Raw genomic sequence first — 19,132 nt, 5'->3', positions numbered from 1 at the left:
ATTTCATGAGTTTTCCAGCCAAACAGACACATTTGATTGTAATTTCAATGAAATTAATAAACATTTGTACCTATATAACTTGACACTCATCTATGTGATGGAACATGTAAAAAGTTTTGTAAGTAAACATTTCATTTGCTTACAGAGTTATTCAGTGTTTATGTAGCTGCAGATACCATAAGCATTTCACACCTCTAACTTCAGCTGTGAGGGTGTGATACAGGAAAGAACTCTGAAAATGATTACTGAAGATTGGAAAAAAAAAACACCTGGGTATTAAGAGATCTGGATCCTTTTCCTCACTTTATCCTTTTGTAACCTTGGCAAAGCACTTAGCATCTTCAATTCCAGCCATAATCATGCAAGCTGAAGGATCAAAATACATTTTTCCTAAAGTCACCAGCTGTTGCAAAACTCAATAATTTTCTGAAGTTACTTAGGGCCTTAGTGACTTAACACCTGTTTGTAACCTCCAATTTAGGGTTCTTTCTAATAATTCTTCTGACTTCCAGAAGTTGATAGAATTTCCCTTTTTTCTTTGTTTGTTTGTTTTTTTTTTTACTTCTGTTGTGTATACTTAGCCTGCAATAGTCAAAATTATTGCTAAATCAATAATAGTCTCTGGGTAGACTGTGCTTAGGAAGGTTAAAATTCCATCAATGCCCCCAACAGATTCTGTGTTGGCAGCCATTGCATAAATGCATCCATACTGGGAAAACAAGAACAATGGTCAAGTAGGACCCACACCAGCCTACTGGAGCAGTGGCCCTTGAGAGGAACACTGGGAGGCATAAATGGTCTCAGATGTAAAGCTCTCTCTCTGCCCATTGCATTCTAGGCGAGCACACAGAAGTCTAGCTGAGCCAGGCTACCTACTAAAACTTTGGAGGAAGGACTCTTAAGAGTTGGGGTGGGTGCTTAAGCTATTATACATGAAAAGTGGAGCACTGACCCAGCTCCACTGGGTCAGTATTTTGATTTGGAACCTGGACACACTGGCAATACTTTATGGAAAAAGTTTGTGCTCTATCACATAGCTCAGTGAATGTGATTACAAGTGGCATTAGCCCTTCAGCCACAACTTGTTTCCACGGAGTTTTCAGAAGAACAACTCCTTTGTGGGTAGTCCCGGATGCATATTGGATTTTCGATATGCATATTCTGTATAGATGTGTAGCTACACTATGTATGCTAGCATAGGTGTATGTGTGCAGAGGTGTATGTTGGAGTGGGGAGGGGTAACTGAGAAAATGAAACTTTCCCTTCAACCTGAGATACACTGGAGAAAAGATGGTGTTCTCTGAAAGCTTAATTGAGGTCTTTACCGAGGTAATTCCTTTTTTTTTTTTAATTAATTTATTTCTTTATTGTTGGCTGTGTTGGGTCTTCGTTTCTGTGCGAAGGCTTTCTCTAGTTGCGGCGAGCGGGGGCCACTCTTCATTGCAGTGTGCGGGCCTCTCACTGTCACGGCCTCTCTTGTTGTGGAGCACAAGCTCCACACACGCAGGCTCAGTAGTTGTGGCTCACGGGCCTAGTTGCTCCGCGGCATGTGGGATCTTCCCAGACCAGGGCTTGAACCCGTGTCCCCTGCATTGGCAGGCAGACTCTCAACCAGTGCACCACCAGGGAAGCCCTACAGAGGTAATTCTTTTATTTTTATTTTTATTGAAGTAAAGTTGATTTACAATGTTGTATTAATTACTGCTGTGCAGCAAAGTGATTCAGTTATATATACATTCTTTTTTTTAAATATTCTTTTCCTTTGTGGTTTATCATAAGATATTGAACATAGTTCTCTGTGCTATACGGTAGGACCTTGCTGTTCATCCATTTTAGATACAAAATGGATATCCATTTTACATCTGCTAACCCCAACCTCACACTCTATCCCTCCCCCAACCCCCTCCCTCTTGGCAACCACCAGTCTGTTCTCTATGTCCATGATTCTGTTTCTGTTTCATAGGTAGGTTCATTTGTGTCATATTTTAGATTCCACATATAAGTGATATCATACAGTATTTGTCTTTCCCTTTCTGACTTACTTCACTTAGTATAACCTCTAGTTGCATTCATGTCGCTGCAAATGGCATTATTTCATTCTTTTTTATGGCTGAGTAGTATTCTATTGTATATATCTACCACATCTTTATCTATTCATCTGTCGATAGACATTTAGGTTGTTTCCATGCCTTAGCTATTGTGAATAGATAGTGCTTCTATGAACATAGGGGTGCATATATCTTTTTGAATTATAGTTTTTTTCTGGATATATGCCTTGGAGTGGGATTGCTGGATCATATGGTAATTTTAGAGGTAATTCTTATCTCTAACTAGGACATCAAGGTTACCTTATCGTTGTTTTTTGGGGCCTACTGGCTGTATCTTCACATCTTTTCTAACATCACTTTCAGCCAGCCACCTATCATTCATCTAATTTCAGCTGCACTGGCTACCCTTATCTCACTTTTTCTTCCTCCACAGTTTTCACTGTAAAACTACCAAACTTGAAATACTCTACTGTATAATCTTCATGTGCTTCCTTCAATTTGTCATTTAATTCTCACCTCACATGTCACCTTCACAGGGTGTCCCTACCAGTCTCTCCAACCTCTAATGTTCTTTACTGTGCTTTTTGCGATCTGAAATGATCTTCAATATTTATACATTTTCTGTCTCCACCTCCAAAAATAGTAATTTCATGAGGAAAGTGATGATATTCACTATTTTATCCCTGTGATCTGGAAGTGCTGAGTCTTAGTTATTCAATATATTGTTTATTGTCTGAACACATGAGAAGGTGTTCTAGAGGATACTGAGGGGCTGAGGACTCAAATAGGGATGGGATGACCTCACCTGAATATAAACAGTGGGGTTCTTTACCAGCTGAGAAGGATTGTACAACATGAGGCTGACAGCTGTCACCCAGCGTTTGAATCCACAGGAGGCCAGCATGACCAGGTAGCACACGTAAAGGAGTAGGAGTCCAGTGCAGAGCCTTGGGGTGATTGGTGACTTTCATCTCTTCTCAGATCTCCCTTAGGGGGAAGTGAAGTGAGAGGTGACAGGAACAGGAGCTACAGCAGCAGGAGCCAATGGAGATATCAAAGTTCTTCCATAGCCAAAGAAGTACAAAGCATTCTAAACCATTAATAATAAAGAAAAGAGAGGGCAGAGTCAAAATGGCAGTGTGGGAAGACACCAAGTTAACGTCTCCCCACATCTAGGGCACCTGCCGGCTACTGGTGGGGGACCCTGATGCCAAGGAGACAGGAGGAACCCCCAAGTGAACCGGTAGGATGTTGGGGGACAGAGTGGGGAGGAGAAGTGGAGGCCAGACAGGATCGGCACCCCTGAGGCCAGGGAGATGAGGGGAGGTAGGCAGGAGGGGCCCTCCTGAGGAGTGGGAGAGGAGGGGAGGGCAATTGCATGGCCCACTCGAGCCCAGGAAGCCTGCTGGGCCCCCAAGTGAGGTCTGCTGCCCTCTGAGACAAAGGGGGGGTGGCACGCCTGGGCCCCTTCTGTTCCTTGAGCCTAAGCCCCACCCCCCACAGCCCCCAGGGCCTTTTCCAGCCCTGTGGGCCCTGAGTGTAGGCCCCACCCACCACCCAAACTTTGCCGTTGTTTAGGCCCTGCCTTCCACAGCCAAGGTCTTTTCCCCATTTTTTTTCTTTTCTTTTTTTTTTTTCTTTTCCCTCCTCCTCTTTTTTTACTATTCTATACTATTGTACCTTCCAGTTGTTGATTCATCTATATTTTTATTTTTATATTCTTTCTAACATAGCTGTTAGTTTCCTACTCTAATTTTATTTTTTACTTTGTTATTGTTCTCTGGTTTTATTTTTGCTTTTTGCCACCACACATGTCTTGCGGGATCTTGGTTCATGAGGTGGGGGTCGGGCTGAAGCTCCTGTGGTGGGAGCTCTGAGTCCAAACCACTGGACTAACAGAGCACCTCAGACCCCAGGGAATATTCATTGGAGTGAAGTCTCACGGAGGTTCTCATCTCAACACCAAGACCCAACTCTACCCAACAGCCTACAAACTCCAGTGTTGGAAACCTCAGGCCAAACAACCAGTAAGACAGGAACACAATTCCACTCACAGTAAAAAAAAAAAAAAAAAAAAGAGACGGCAAAAAATATGTCACAGATGAAGGAGCAACATAAAAACCTACAAGATAAAATAAATGAAGAAGAAATAGGAAATCTACCTGAAAAAGAATTCAGAGTAATGATAGTAAAGATGATCCAGAATCTTGGAAATAGAATGGAGGCATAGATTGAGAAGACAGAGAAGTCAAAAGCCTTACAGACAAGCAAAAGCTAAGAGAATTCAGCACCACCAAACCAGCTCTACAACAAATGCTAAAGAAACTTCTCTAGGCAGGGAAACACAAGAGAAGAAAAAGACCCACAAAAACAAACCCAAAACAATTAAGAAAATGGTAGTAGGAACATACGTATCAATAATACGCTTCAATGTAAATGGATTAAATGCCCCAACCAAAAGACACAAACTGGCTGAATGGATACAAAAACAAAACCCATATATATGCTGTCAACAAGAGACCCACTTCAGACCTAGGGACACATAAAGACTGAAGGTGAAGGCATGGAAAAAGATATTCCATGCAAATGGAAATCAAAAGACAGCTGGAGTAGCAATACTCATATCCGAAAAAATAGACTTTAAAATAAAGACTATTATAAGAGACAAAGAAGGACACTACATAATGATCAAAGGATCAATCCAAGAAGAAGATATAAGAATTATAAATGTTTATGCACCCAACATAGGAAGCACCTCAATACATAAGGCAAATGCTAACCACCATGAAAGGAGAAATCGACAGTAACACAATAATAGTAGGGGACTTTAACACGCCACTTACACCAATGGACAGATCATTGAAGCAGAAAATAAATAAGGAAACACAAGCTTTAAATGACACAAAAGACCAGATAGATTTAATTGAAATTTATAGAACATTCCACCCAAAAGTGGCAGAATACACTTTCTTCTCAAGTGCACATGGAACATTCTCCAGGATAGATCACATCTTGGGTCACAAATTAAGCCTTGGAAAATTTAAGAAAATTGAAATCGTATCAAGATCTTTTCTGATCACAACGCTATGAGATTGGAAATCAATTACAGGAAAAAAACTGTAAAAAACACAAATATATGGAAGCTAACCAGTGCACTACTAAATAAAGAGTGCACTAAATAAAGAGATCACTGAAGAAATCAAAGAAGAAATAAAAAACATAGAAACAAATGACAATGAAAACACAACCCAAATCCTATGGGATGCAGCAAAAGCAGTTCTAAGAGGGAAGTTTATAGCAATTCAATCTCACCTCAAGAAACAAGAAAAATCTCAAACAATCTAACCCTACACTTAAAACAACTAGAGAAAGAAGAACAAAGAAAATCCAAAGTCAGTGGAAGAAAAGAAATTATAAAGATCAGAGCAGAAATAAATGAAATAGAAATGAAGAAAACAATAGCAAAGATCACTAAAACTAAAAGCTGGTTCTTTGAGAAGCTAAACAAAATTGATAAACCCTTAGCCAGACTCATCAAGAAAAAAAGGGAGAGGACACAAATCAATAAAATTAGAAATGAGAAAGGAGAAATCACAACTGACACTGCAGAAATACAAAGAATTATGAGACTATTACAAACAACTATATGCCAATAATATGGAAAACCATGAACAAATGGAAAAATTCTTGGAAAGATACAATGTTCTAAGACTGAACCAGGAAGAGTTAGAAAACATAAACAGACCTGTCTCAAGTAAAGAAATCGAAACCATAATTAAAAATCTTCCAACAAACAAAAGTCCAGGACCAGATGGCTTCACAGGTGAATTCTATGAAACATTTAAAGAATAGCTAACGGGCTTCCCAGGTGGCGTAGTGAAAGCATTTCCACTAAGATCAAGAACAAGACAAGGTTGCCCACTCTTGCCAGTCTTATTCAACGTAGTTTTGCAAGTCCTAGCCATGGCAGTCAGAGAAGAAATAGAAATAAAAGGAATGCAAATTGGAAAAGAAGAAGTAAAACTGTCACTGTTTGCTGATGACATGATACTATACATAGAAAATTCTAAAAGTGCCACCAGAAAACTACTAGAACTAATCAATGAATTTGGTAAGGTTGCAGGATATAAAATTAATGCACAGAAATCTCTGGCATTTCTATATACCAACAACGAAAAATCAGAAAGAGAAATTAAGGAAACAATCCCATTTACCATCACAACAAAAAGAATAAAATACCTATGAATAAACCTCCCTAAGGAGGCGAAAGACTTGTACTCAGAAAACTGTAAGACATTAGTGAAAGAACTTAAAGATGACATAAACAGATGGAGAAATATACCATGTTCTTGGATTGGAAGAACCAATACTGTGAAAATGACTATACTACCCAAAGCAATCTACAGATTCAATGCAATCCCTATCAAACTACCAATGGCATTCTTCACACAATTAGAACAAAAAATTTTATAATTCGTGTAGAAACACAAAAGACCGTGAATAGCCAAAGCAATATTGAGAAAGAAAAACGGAACTGGAGGAATCAGGCTCCCCAACTTCAAACTATACCACAAAGCTACAGTGATCAAGACAGTATGGTACTGGCATAAGAACAGAAATATAGATCAATGGTACAGGATAGAATGCCCAGAGATAAACCCATGCACATATTTTCACCTAATTTATGACAAGGGAGGCGAGAGCACACAATGGAGAAGGGACAGCCTCTTCAATTAGCTGGGAAAATTGGACAGCTACATGTAAAAGAATGAAATTAGAACACTACCTAACATCATACACAAAAATAAACTCAAAATGGATTAAAGACCTAAATGTAAGACCAGACACTATAAAACTCTCAGAGGAAAACAGGAAAAACACTCTTTGATGTAAACCACAGCAAGATCTTTTTTGACCCACCTCCTAGAGTAACAGAAATTAAAACAAAAATAAACAAATGGGACCTAATGAAACTGAAAAGCTTTTGAACAGCAAAGGAAACCATAAATAAGACAAAAAGACAACACTCAGAATGGGAGAAAATATTTGCAAATGAAACAACAGACAAAGGATTAATCTCCAAAATATACAAACAGCTCATGGAGCTCAATATCCAAGAAACAAACAATCCAGTTAAAAAATGGGCAGAAGACCTAAATAGACATTTCACCAAGGAAGACATACAGATGGCCAAGAGGCACAAGAAGAGATGCTCAACATCACTAATTATTAGAGAAATGCAAATCAAAACTACAATGAGGTATCACCTCACACTGGTCAGAATGACTATTATCAAAAAATCTGGAAAGAATAAATGCTGGAAAGGGTGTGGTGAAAAGGGAACCCTCCTGCACTGTTGGTGGGAATGTAAATTGATACAACTGCGGAAAATAGTATGGAGGTTTCTTAAAAAACTAAAAATAGGGCTACCATATGACCCAGCAATCCCACTACTGGACATATACCCTGAGAAAACCATAATTGAAAAGTAGACATGCACCACAATGTTCATTGCAGCATTATTTACAATAGCCAGGACATGGAAGCAACCTAAATGTCCAACAACAGATGAATGGATAAAGAAGATGTGGCACATATATACAGTAGAATATTACTCAGCCATAAAAAGAAATGGAGTTGAGTTATTTGTAGTGAGGTGGATGGACCTAGAGTGTCATACAGAGTGAAGTAAGTCAGAAAGAGAAAAACAAATACTGTATGCTAACGCATATATATGGAATCTAAAAAAAATTTTTAAATCGTACTGATGAACCTAATTGCATGGCAGGAATAAAGATGTAGACATCAAGAATGGACTTGTGGACACAGGGTGGGAGGGGGAACCTAGGGTGAAGCGAGAGTGGCATGAACATATATACACTACCAAATATGAAATGGATGGCTAGTGGGAAGCAGCTGCATAGCACAAGGAGATCAGCTCGGTGCTTTGTGACCACCTAGAGGGGTGGGATAGGGAGGGTGGGAGGGAGACCCAAGAGGGAGGGGATATGGGGACATGTGTATGCATGTGGCTGATTCTCTTTGGTGTACAACAGAGACTAACAGAGCATTGTGAAGCAAGTATACTCCAATAAAGATCTATTAAAAATAAATAAATAAAATAAAATAAAATGTTTGAGATCAGCAATGTTCAGAGGAAGCATATTACAGCTGACCAAGCAGAAAGGACTTTGGAAATCTCTTTGCCTCCACTCTGTAATCCCATTGTCCAATTCTCCTCTCATGAGGCAAGAATTTAACCTTCAGGAAGGATGGTCTGGAAATTTTCATTGCATCATATCGGTGATTTCACCAGATGTGGTCTTTCCTCCCTTACTTGCTAAATGGCATGATATACAGTTTTTACGTGTATCTGAAGGCTCCAAGGAGGGTCCTGAATACTCTCAATGTAAATAAAGAGTAGACAGGAATGTTCCCCTTGTTCTGCGTGGGGAGAGCTGCCCCAAGATGCTCTCATCACTGATCGCATTTGCATCGCTGCCTCCTGCCCTGTTAGAAGGAGTACCTGAAGGCTTCCTGGGCTGCCAGGGAGGGAATTTGATCACAAACTCTCTGGTGACTTGAGAGACTGAACTGTTTGTATACTTACAGGCTAATGGCACATTATCTTCTACATAGTGTCTGTTCAGATCTTGCCTATTTTTTAACTGGTTTGTGTTTTCCAGAGTGTCTCTTGAACAAGGGTCAGAAAACTACAGCTTGCTGACTGCCTGGCTATTTTTGTAAATAATGTTGAATCAAAAGATGCCTGTTAAGAACCCTCCTATACTCTTGGTAGGAATGTAAATTGGTGCAGCCACTATGGAAAACAGTATGGAGCTTCCATAAAAAAACTAAAAATAGAGTTGCCATATGATCCAGCAATCCCATTCCTGGACATATATCCAGACAAAACTCTAATTCAAAAAATACATGCACCCCAATGTTCACAGCAGTGCTATTCACAATAGCTAAGACATGGGAACAACCTAAATGTCCATTGACAGATGAATGGATAAAGAAGATGTGGTATATACATACAATAGAATATTCTTCCATAAAAAGAACGAAATAATGCCATTTGCAGCAACGTAGATGGGCCTCAAGATTTTCATACTAAGTGAAGTAAGCCAGACAGAGAAAGAGAAATACCATATGATAACACTTATATGTGGAATCTAAAATATAACACAAATGAACTTATCTACAAAATGGAAACTGTCTCACAGACATAGAGAACAGACTTGTGGTTTCCAAGGAGGAGGGGACGTGGGGGAGGGATGGATTGGGAATTTGGGATTAGCAGATGCAAACTATTATATATAGAATAGATAAACAACAAGGTCCTACTGTAGAGCATAGGTAACTATATTCAATATCCTGTGATAAACTGTGATGAAAAAGAATGTATATATATATATAACTGAATCACTTTGCTGTACAGTAGAAATTAACAACACTGTAAATCAGCTATACATCAATAAAATAAGTTTTTAAAAACTTAATAAAAATAATAAAGAAAACTGTTCTCAAACCATAGAAGTTTTTCAGTTATTATCTTCTGTCTTCACTAAGTAACACAAGAACATATTATTTTATAGTTTTTTTTTTCCTCCTGGTGATCTTTAAAACAATGTAAAAAATAAAGCAGTTTAAACAAAAATATTCAAGCAGCTGAACAAAGCCAAATGATTTATTTCCATAATTCCCACGGAATGGAAGTAATTAATTGCTGAGTAAGAATGATATTGTACATTTACATCATGAATTTTTAATCACCAGTTGCGTCTTAAAGTTCCTATACGTGTCACAGCTCACTTAACATTTTGGTAGCATCTTTGGAAGATAGTTTTTTATATCTATGGCTATTCATTGATCTCTTGTCAATGTACACTAGGTTACATTAGCCAGAAAATGCTAAAAAGCATAATTCTGCAAAGTAGGAGAAACACTAAATACTTAGTGTTTGGAATAATGGAAGTAGGAGAAACACTAAATACTTAATTTACATATTAATTATATCATTTTAGTGCAAATTGTAAGGTTTTGCCTTTTAAACAGAGTCTTCTCTGATTCAGTTTTATGTATTTACAGAATCCCACTGAGCAATTAATTGAGCAAGTTTTCTAGGTTTACCTACTGTCTGAATATATTGACACCCACTGATTACTCTTTTTTTTTTAATTTCAAGGGTAGTTTACAACATTTAATTATAAGTTGGTAAAGAAACATTTCCATGTCTGATTATAACTTTTTTCTTTTTCTTTCCTATATTTAGTTTAAAATATTAATATTTTTCTGACACTAAAATAATCATCAAGAATTTTGACCCCTGTCATATAATAACAATATAATTTTCATCTTTAAATTCATATTTGTATGGCCTTTTCATAAATTCATGTTCTACTATAACCTAAATGTGGTGGGAATAAGATAGTTGAACAATAAAAAACCCCTAACTGCTATGGAAGAGATAGGAACTTGTACGGAATCTAGAATGAGAGGACTTTCCTTGTAATACTTGATTTAGAACCTTCTCTCTTCTCAGGAGGTATCAGAATACTCTTAAAACTCTGCCTCATCAAGCAAAATCCAGGGTAGAAAGATTAGACAGAACCATCCCTGAAAACATAAAATTGGAATTGAGCAGAAAGGAAGGTAAACATCTTTAAAATATATTCTTGAGCTTAAAATATAAACTTTGAGCATTTCAGATAGAGAATGGCAATTCTTTCATTTTGCATAATAGTAACACTGCAACCATCAAAACTGGGGGGAAGGGCTTCCCTGGTGGCGCAGTGGTTGAGAGTCCGCCTGCCAAGGCAGGGGACACGGGATCGTGCCCCGGTCCGGGAAGATCCCACATGCCGCGGAGCGGCTGGGCCCGTGAGCCATGGCCGCTGAGCCTGCGCGTGCGTACCCTGTGCTCCGCAACAGGAGAGGCCACAGCAGTGAGAGGCCCGCATACCGAAAAAAAAAAAACAAAAAAAAAAAACTGGGGAGAAAATGCAACAGGAGAGAGAAGAAGGAAAAGACCAAGAGCCAAGATGATGAAAGAAAAGCAACTTAGACAGAAGTTGAATGTTACTATTCCTCACAGCAACAATTCAACATTTGGTTGCATATTTCAAAAATGCCACTCCTGTCATTCTTAAATAACCTGTTTGCTTTCTATGAAGATACAAAATAAAGATCACCTAGAGTCAGGTACTTTGACAGCAGAAACCATGTTAGTCTTTTCAGCACTGACTACCTAAAGCAGAGTGCCTCGCCTGTAATATATATTCAAATATATTTATGGAATAAATGGGAAAAAAAGCACTTGAATGAACGGATGAATTAAAGAAAGAAAAAGAAATCCAGCAGGTATTGGAAAGAGAAATATTTTTCTTCATCTCAACTTATCAAGATTCCAGTGCCACAAATCGGCCAATCTAGATCATAGGACACCCTTATGGATGTTCTGTGAAACGATTATTTTATTATCTAAGATTTTGTAATCCAGCATTTCTATTCATTTTATCAGAAAAGATACATACGAGTTACTTGTTTATTTTAATAATCTGCTCAATATAAATAAGATGATATTTATTGAGTAAGAATTGATATGGCATGCCTCAAGAATAAGAGGACTCAGGAAAACCTTCATTGCTCTTGAGTCCAATATTTGGTTTCACTTCCTGGCTCTGCCAGTTAACTTGATATGTGCCCTTTGGTAATAATTCATCATTCTGAGACTCCAATTCTTCATCTCTGAAATGGGAACACAAATACGAACTGCTTTAGAGGGTTGTTGTGAGGAATGAATGTGATAATATTGGTAAAATAAATAAATACAATACATATGTACGTGTATATCAGGAGTTTAAATGCAGCCATAGTTTTGTTGCTAATTTTAGATGTCCATGCGTGAGACAAAGTTGATTGAAGAGTAGTTGGCTTTTAAAAATTATAAATTTGTAGCCATTTCTATGCATGTTTCATTTAAGTGGTAAAAAGCCTTTAAAAAAGAGTGATGGGGCTTCCCTGGTGGCGCAGCGGTTGAGAGTCTGCCTGCCGATGCAGGGGACACGGGTTCGTGCCCCGGTCCGGGAGGATGCCACATGTCGCGGAGCGGCTAGGCCCGTGAGCCATGGCTGCTGAGCCTGCACGTCCGGATCCTGTGCTCCGCAACGGGAGAGGCCACAACAGTCAGAGGTCCGCGTACCACACAAAAAAAAGAGTGACGATTAGGTTAGATCGTTTTTTTCTTCCCAATTTCTACATTTGCAAATGTTAAAATAATGCAATCTTTCAGATGTCTAATGTGAGGGATCAGGTATAGCATTTAAAAGTAAGAATATGGTTTACAAATCATGCTGTTAAAGTCTATCTAAAATGCAGTCATAAAATGAAAACTTACCTTCATAGACCCTATACTTCAATAGGATTTGTAAAGGTAATTTGTGCTTAAAATACTTTGAACGAATTTTACCAAAATAAACCTTAATATAATGAAGACATGAAAGAGTAAATCTATATCCCAATTGAAATATTTTCAATTTTAGAATGGGCAAAACACCATTCCCCAAAATTTTTATTTAATTTTTTGAAAAACTTAATTCAATTTTCTGAAAGAGGACAACTTCTCAAATTTGATAATCTGTCTTCCTTAGAAGGTACCTGTTTCACACCCCAAGTGTCCAATCACCCTAAGTCAGCAACCACAGGGATCTCATAGTACCCACTGCACATTAAGTAGTTATAATTGATCTGTTTCCTTGTGTATCCTAAATTCCTATCTGATCCAAGCTATATGTTTAATCTAATAAATTAGGCTCAAGGCAGTGCATACTTGTTATAGTTGTAGCCTCTATTAGAATCAATATCCTTAATTTTGTATTGTAAACTAAAGATTTAATAATTGCAATATAGGTGATAGGTTTAGGTACATTAAATTTTGGTCTTATTTAAACCTCACCTGATCATTCATTTCAGTTATTATACTCTTCATCTCTGGTTGTTCTTTATATTTTCTAACTCTTTGTTAAAAACTTCTAACTTCTTGCTCTGTGCATCCATTCTCTTTCGGAGTTTTTTGATCATCTTTACAATTGCTCTGAACTCTTTCTTGTGTAGGTTGCCCATCTCGAGTTCACTTAGCTCTTCTTGGGTTTTATCTTGTTCTTTCATCTGAAACATATTCCTCTGTTGCCTAATTTTGTCTAAGTTGCTATTTGTATTTTTCTGTATATGGTAAGTTAGTTATGATTCTCAAACTTGGAGGAGTGGCCTTCTGTAGGAGGCGTCCTGTGCATCCCAGCAATGCACTCCCCTCCCATCACCCAAGCTGTATGCTCTAGGGGTCCCCCCTAAGAGGGCTACATGGGTCCTTCTGTTGTGGTGGGCTAACTATGCGGGTGGTCTGTTAGGCCCCTAGTCCGGTTGGTTGCCAGGTCCTGCCCTATGTGGATGCTGCTGGCTGCTGTTTAGCAGAGTCTGGTTACAAGGTGGCTGGTTGCAGAATCCTAGGGCACCCTTGGGGCTAGTGCGGGCTCACTGGTGGCAGGGTCCTGACGACTCCGGGGCTGTTGCCCACCCACTAGCAGATGAGGCCAGATCCTGCTGTTAGTTCTGGGCCATTGGCAGGCAGAGCTGGTTCCTGTAATCTGGCTGCAGGGCCCAGGGATCCTAGAGCGCCTTTCAGATCGTTGGTGGTGGGGGCATTGGTTCCTGACACAGTTGGGTATGGGGTCCTGGGTGTCCCTAAGGTTGCGTTGGCCTGCCAGTGGTCCAAGCCAGAGCCCCGCTGGTCCCAGGGTAGGGTCTGGCCTGTGTTGCAGGATCATCGTTTTCTTTCTGGTGGCTGCCCCCTGGTGGATGAGGCTGCTCCAGAGGCTTGTGCGGGTTTCCTGGTGGGAGGGGCCAGTGCCTGCCCACTGGTTGGGTGGAGCTGGGCAAGCCCAGATGCAGCTGTAGTCTCTTCAGTCTGTAGGCAGCCTGTCTGCTGCTGGGTGGGGCTGTGACCCCGCCCAGGTAGTTGTTTGCCCCGAGGCGTCCCGGCACCAAGCTTGCAGGCTGTTGGGTGGGGCGGGATCTTGGAGCTAATGAGCCAAGATGTCAGCCGCCGATGAAGCTCCCCACTGTCTGTCTGCCGCCAGTGCCTGTGTTCCCAGCATGAGCCCCAGACTCTTCCCGCTCCCTCTCTGGAGACTCTCCAAGACCAGCCGGTAGGTCTGGCCCAGGCTCCTATCAAATTACTTCTTTCGCCCTGGGTCCCGGTGCGCATGAGATTTTGTGTGCGCCCTTAAGGGTGAGGTCTCTATTTCCCCCAGTCTTGCGGGGCGCCTGCAATTAAGCTCCACCAACCTTCAAAGCCAAATGTTCTGGGGGCTCATCTTCCTGGTGCGGGACTCAAGGCTGGGGAGCCTGACATGGGGCTCAGAACTCTTGCTTATGTGGGAGAACCTCTGCAATATAATTATTCTCCAGTGTGTGGGTCGGTCACGCACGGGGTGGGGGGGATGGGATTTGATTATATCGCTAGTGCGCCCCCCGCCCCCCCGTTCTTGTTGTGGTTCCTTCTTTATGTCTTTAGCTGTAGAAGATCTTTTCTGGTAGGTTCCAGTGTTTTTAATCAATGGTGGTTTTGCCGATAGTTGTGATTTTGGTGTGCTCGTGAGAGGAAGTGAGCTCAGGCTCTTTCACTTCAGCAAAATTGGCCTCTCGTTCGATAATTCATTTATAATCAGACATTTTATTCCTTATTGAGGCATAAACTACAGTGATTCTTTGTAAGGGCGTTGAAGTATGATTGCCTGAGTTTAAATCCTCTACAGTTCTCTATGCTTTAGTTGCCTCACCTGTAAAATAGGAATAATAGAAAAGAACTCAGGTGTGAGGATTAAGTATGTTAACATTAGAAAGCATACCAGCTGACTCACATTAGGTACTAAAAAGGTGAAAATCGTAATTACAATAGTGAAGATGACAAAAATATCACTACTGCTATAGTAAGCACCTTGCATGATGGGCATTTTTCTAACTAATTTACATAGATAAAATTAAAGAATGTTACAGGCCTATAAGATATGTACTATTAATTTCCCTATTTTGCAGGTGAGGAATTTGAGGTCTGAAGCAGTAATTTCTCCCGAATTACCCTGTTCATATATATTGTGGTCAGAAGTGGGATTTAATCATTGTAATCTAGAAACTATGCTTTTATCTATTTTCCTATACACCTTTCTCCTGTGCTCTGTGCCCTCAGCTGGTTCGCAGTCTAGATTAGAGAAGGGGGGGACTAAAATAAGAAATTACAGTAGAAAGTAAAAACGCACACAAGGTTATGTTTAAAGCAATCGTCTTCAAAGGCATATGAAAGAAAATTAACTGTGAGCTGGGTCTTACAGGATGACGGGCATTCTCCACATGAATAAGAAGGGCATTTGTATACCAGGAAGGGAGACGTACTGTGCAAGGTACATGCAGGTATACACTGGATGGCAGAGTAAAGGCCGAAAATGATGTGAGATGAGAGCAGAGGAGGCTAGGAGAACCACTTGGTGACATGACATAAAGGTCTTTAAGATTCATGAAAAAATATTGTACATGCTACACAGAACAATACATTGGCAAAATCTCATAATACTAGCGTAAGAAATGAAAAAGTGTGTATTCTTGTTTTCCTTTTCTTCAATTAGCAAGCAAAAAATACCGTCTATTATTACTCAACTCACAACAAAGCGGATGGGATTGGATGGTCTAGGACTGAGATAAGAGTAAGAAGACAAAGCAACTGTTCAAATAAAAACCTAAAGCAATTTAGAGCAATTTAGGCTTTAAAATTAAGATATTTTATACCAGTTGTCTGTAAGATTCTCTGTGAGAGATTGGAAGGAGCCTTGGGTCACTCTGAAGTCTCTAGTATTAATGTTTGGATGGATATTTATAGAAGGAATATAGAATAAAGATGTTTTGGAAAGATGATAATGAGTTAGATTTTGAGCATTTGGAACCGTAAATTTTTAGAGACTGTAAGTATGGAAACATGAAGTACATAGCAGGAAACAAGTTTTGAAGCCTAGGGAAAACAAAGTAAGAAAAAAAGGTGAAGATTGTAGAATAAATGATCTATTATGTACATAGCTGTTGTGTCACATAGAGTAACTAATAACTGGAATTACTAAAAAAATATTGTCACCTTCTATTTAGCATGAACTACTAAATTATCCCTGCTACACAGCTGTTTTACTTTAACAAATCATTTTCATTGAAAAAACAGATGAGAGTGTTGAACTTCATCTGAGCCTGGGCTTTCTAGAAAGCAGAGATGGCCAAGAACTGCCCCTACCCTTTTGTGTTCTGGAAAAGAGCTAACAAAAGGATCATCCTGCCCTGGCATATTTTGCAGAGTAACTGCCTTCACCCTTCAACTAAGCTTTGCTCTTCATCATTCATTATGATCCCCGTAAGACTCACTCATGACTCCCTTGTTTATCTGCTCTTTAAGCCCAGTGCTTCCTCCTTTTCTTTCAAATGATACTTAATATCAAGAGTACTTCCTCGGGCGTCCCTGGTGGCGCAGTGGTTGAGAGTCCGCCTGCCGATTCAGGGGACGCGGGTTCGTGTCCCGGTCCGGGGGGATCACACATGCTGCGGAGCCGCTGGGCCCGTGAGCCATGGCCGCTGGGCTTGCGCGTCTGGAACCTGTGCTCCGTGGCGGCAGAAGCCGCAGAGGTGAGAGGCCCGCGTACCGCAAAAAAAAAAGTCACCTCCTTAACTGTTTGATGCTTTTCATCTTTCACGCAGCAGACAATCGATAGTGATTAAGTTCCACGGAGAGTAATGGATCTGGATTCACCTCTTAGTTTACCCATTTATTAGCCACATAACACTCAGAAATGTCTTTATTCGTGAATGTTCTTACCTGGAAATTAAGCTTGTACCTTGCCTCATGTTTAAAGTTTTATTTTTTTTGGGAGTTTAAATCAAATCATCTACACTAGAGAGCATGCCTAAATCCTCCCCAAATGAGGATCCTGTTATGTCCAAGACGGTTTGCATGGGACAGTAAGACAGAAAGACATCCTCATTCCATCAATTGTGAAAGTTCGAAGTCTGATATTAATCTTTGCTTCCTCCCTTCCTTCATCGCTCATTTTCAATAAGTCACCATATCAGGCTGGTTCTCCCATTTCTTTTCTGACCTAATGCAACAATCTTAGCGTAGTGCTCATAATTTTTGGTTTACTAAAATAGCATTCTAACTGCTATTTCTACTGGAAAATATTCTCCCCCTCATCCCTATCTATCTTCACACTCTTCTCAAAGATGATTTTGTTTGAATGACCGTATGAATTTGTCACTCTTCTGCTACATGTTTTTATGTCCGTTAACATTTAGGAAAAAGTTGACATTCTTAACACAACATTAAGCCCCTTCATGATCTGGCCAATGCTAATATGTTTAGCTTCATTTTTCACGATCTCCAGGCCCGTCTTGTCTACGTCTGCAAAATCTAATCAATGACATCCTATATAGTACAGTTGTAATAAACCACTCTTGAGCCTCCAAATGAAAATTGTTACAACTCTAATTTTAGACAGAGAGAAAACAATCCTTTCCAATATTCAACTGGCTGACTCTTATTGGTCCTGAAAATTTTTCGTGGATAAATTACTCCTCTCAATTTATACACTTATCAAACGGCACTGTTATTTTTTTGTTGTTGTGGTTTCTCCCAGTAGACCAAACATACAGAAAGTAGAGCTATTTGCTTTACTTATATTTAAATACATAACACCTAGGTGCTTATCACAAAGTAGATGCGTTCTGTATAAGAGAGATGTCATGATCTAAAACAACAGCTTAAGCAGAATAAACCTTGATCCACCTTTCATTAATCAATAAGTAAATTATCAAGTTAATTTTTTGTCTGAATAATATGTTCAGAAAACACCATCAAAATCCTTTACTGTACATAGGAATGTTATTCACTATGTAAGAAAACATTCAAATATTTTTCAGTTTTAAGCCTACACACAGAAGCTGCATAAGTTTTGACCTAATTTATGTAAACACAATTACATTCTCTCTGTTTGTCTGTACTATGTCACATAAAACACACCAAATGGATTTCACTAAATTTGGAGGCTATATTTGATATTGTTTGACTTAAGCTATATATTGAATAAATTAGCCTCCAGTTTTTGAATATATGAGTAGAAACACATTTAGGTCATCACGATTGTCCTGAGAAGTAGAACAGCTATTCATTTCACTCATGTTCAGTAACCGTCTACCTTGCGAGGCAGCATGTCATATAGGTTCTTAGCAGGCTTCTGCTAAGTCCCACAGACTTTTGGTTTAAAACCCAAATCTCCCATTTACCAGCTCAGTGGCCCGCACAATTTAGGTGCCCTCTTTTTGCCTCCAGTTCCTCATTTTAAAAATAATCAGACCTATACTCAATTTATGGGTTTATTCTGTGGGTTAAGTAAAATTACACATCTGCAGGGCAGAACACATGCCTGCCACATAGTTGTAACAGGGAAGAACCTTTGTATTCTCTTACAAGTTAATCACTAAAAGGATGTTGCCTATAAGCTTAAATTACACATCATGGCCCATCTCTGGGAACCTTGCCTCCCAGGTCATGAGCATGAAGCTAAAACACCTTTGTTTAGCTCACAGGCAACATCCTGACCAGGTCCACCTGTGAATGACTGCAGGGAGGAAGAAATGAACACATCCCTTCCAGAGGCTGAGCAGAACCAGGAAATGTTTGACTTTGCTCCCTCCCCTTTTAGTATAAAAGAAGCCTGAATTCTAACTCAGGCAAGATGGTTCTTTGGGGCATGAGCCCACCGTCTTTCGGTCTGCTGGCTATTCCTTGCCCCAGCAACTCATCTCTCAATGAACTGGCCTGTTGTGTGGAGAGCAGCGTGAGCTTGGACTTGGTAACAGTAGCTACTTATTGTTGTTTTGGGGTTGGATTGTTCTAGGGGATGGGTATCCTGAAAAAATCCAGCCCTCACGTACTGTATACCCTAAAGTGAGGGCAGATAGTAATAACATATTTGCACATACTAATGCAATAATTC

This window comes from Neophocaena asiaeorientalis, unplaced genomic scaffold (assembly GCF_003031525.2).
Source record: "Neophocaena asiaeorientalis asiaeorientalis breed wild unplaced genomic scaffold, Neophocaena_asiaeorientalis_V1.1 scaffold65, whole genome shotgun sequence".
NCBI lineage: Eukaryota > Metazoa > Chordata > Mammalia > Artiodactyla > Phocoenidae > Neophocaena > Neophocaena asiaeorientalis.
Note: the sequence above shows the minus strand (reverse complement) of the source record.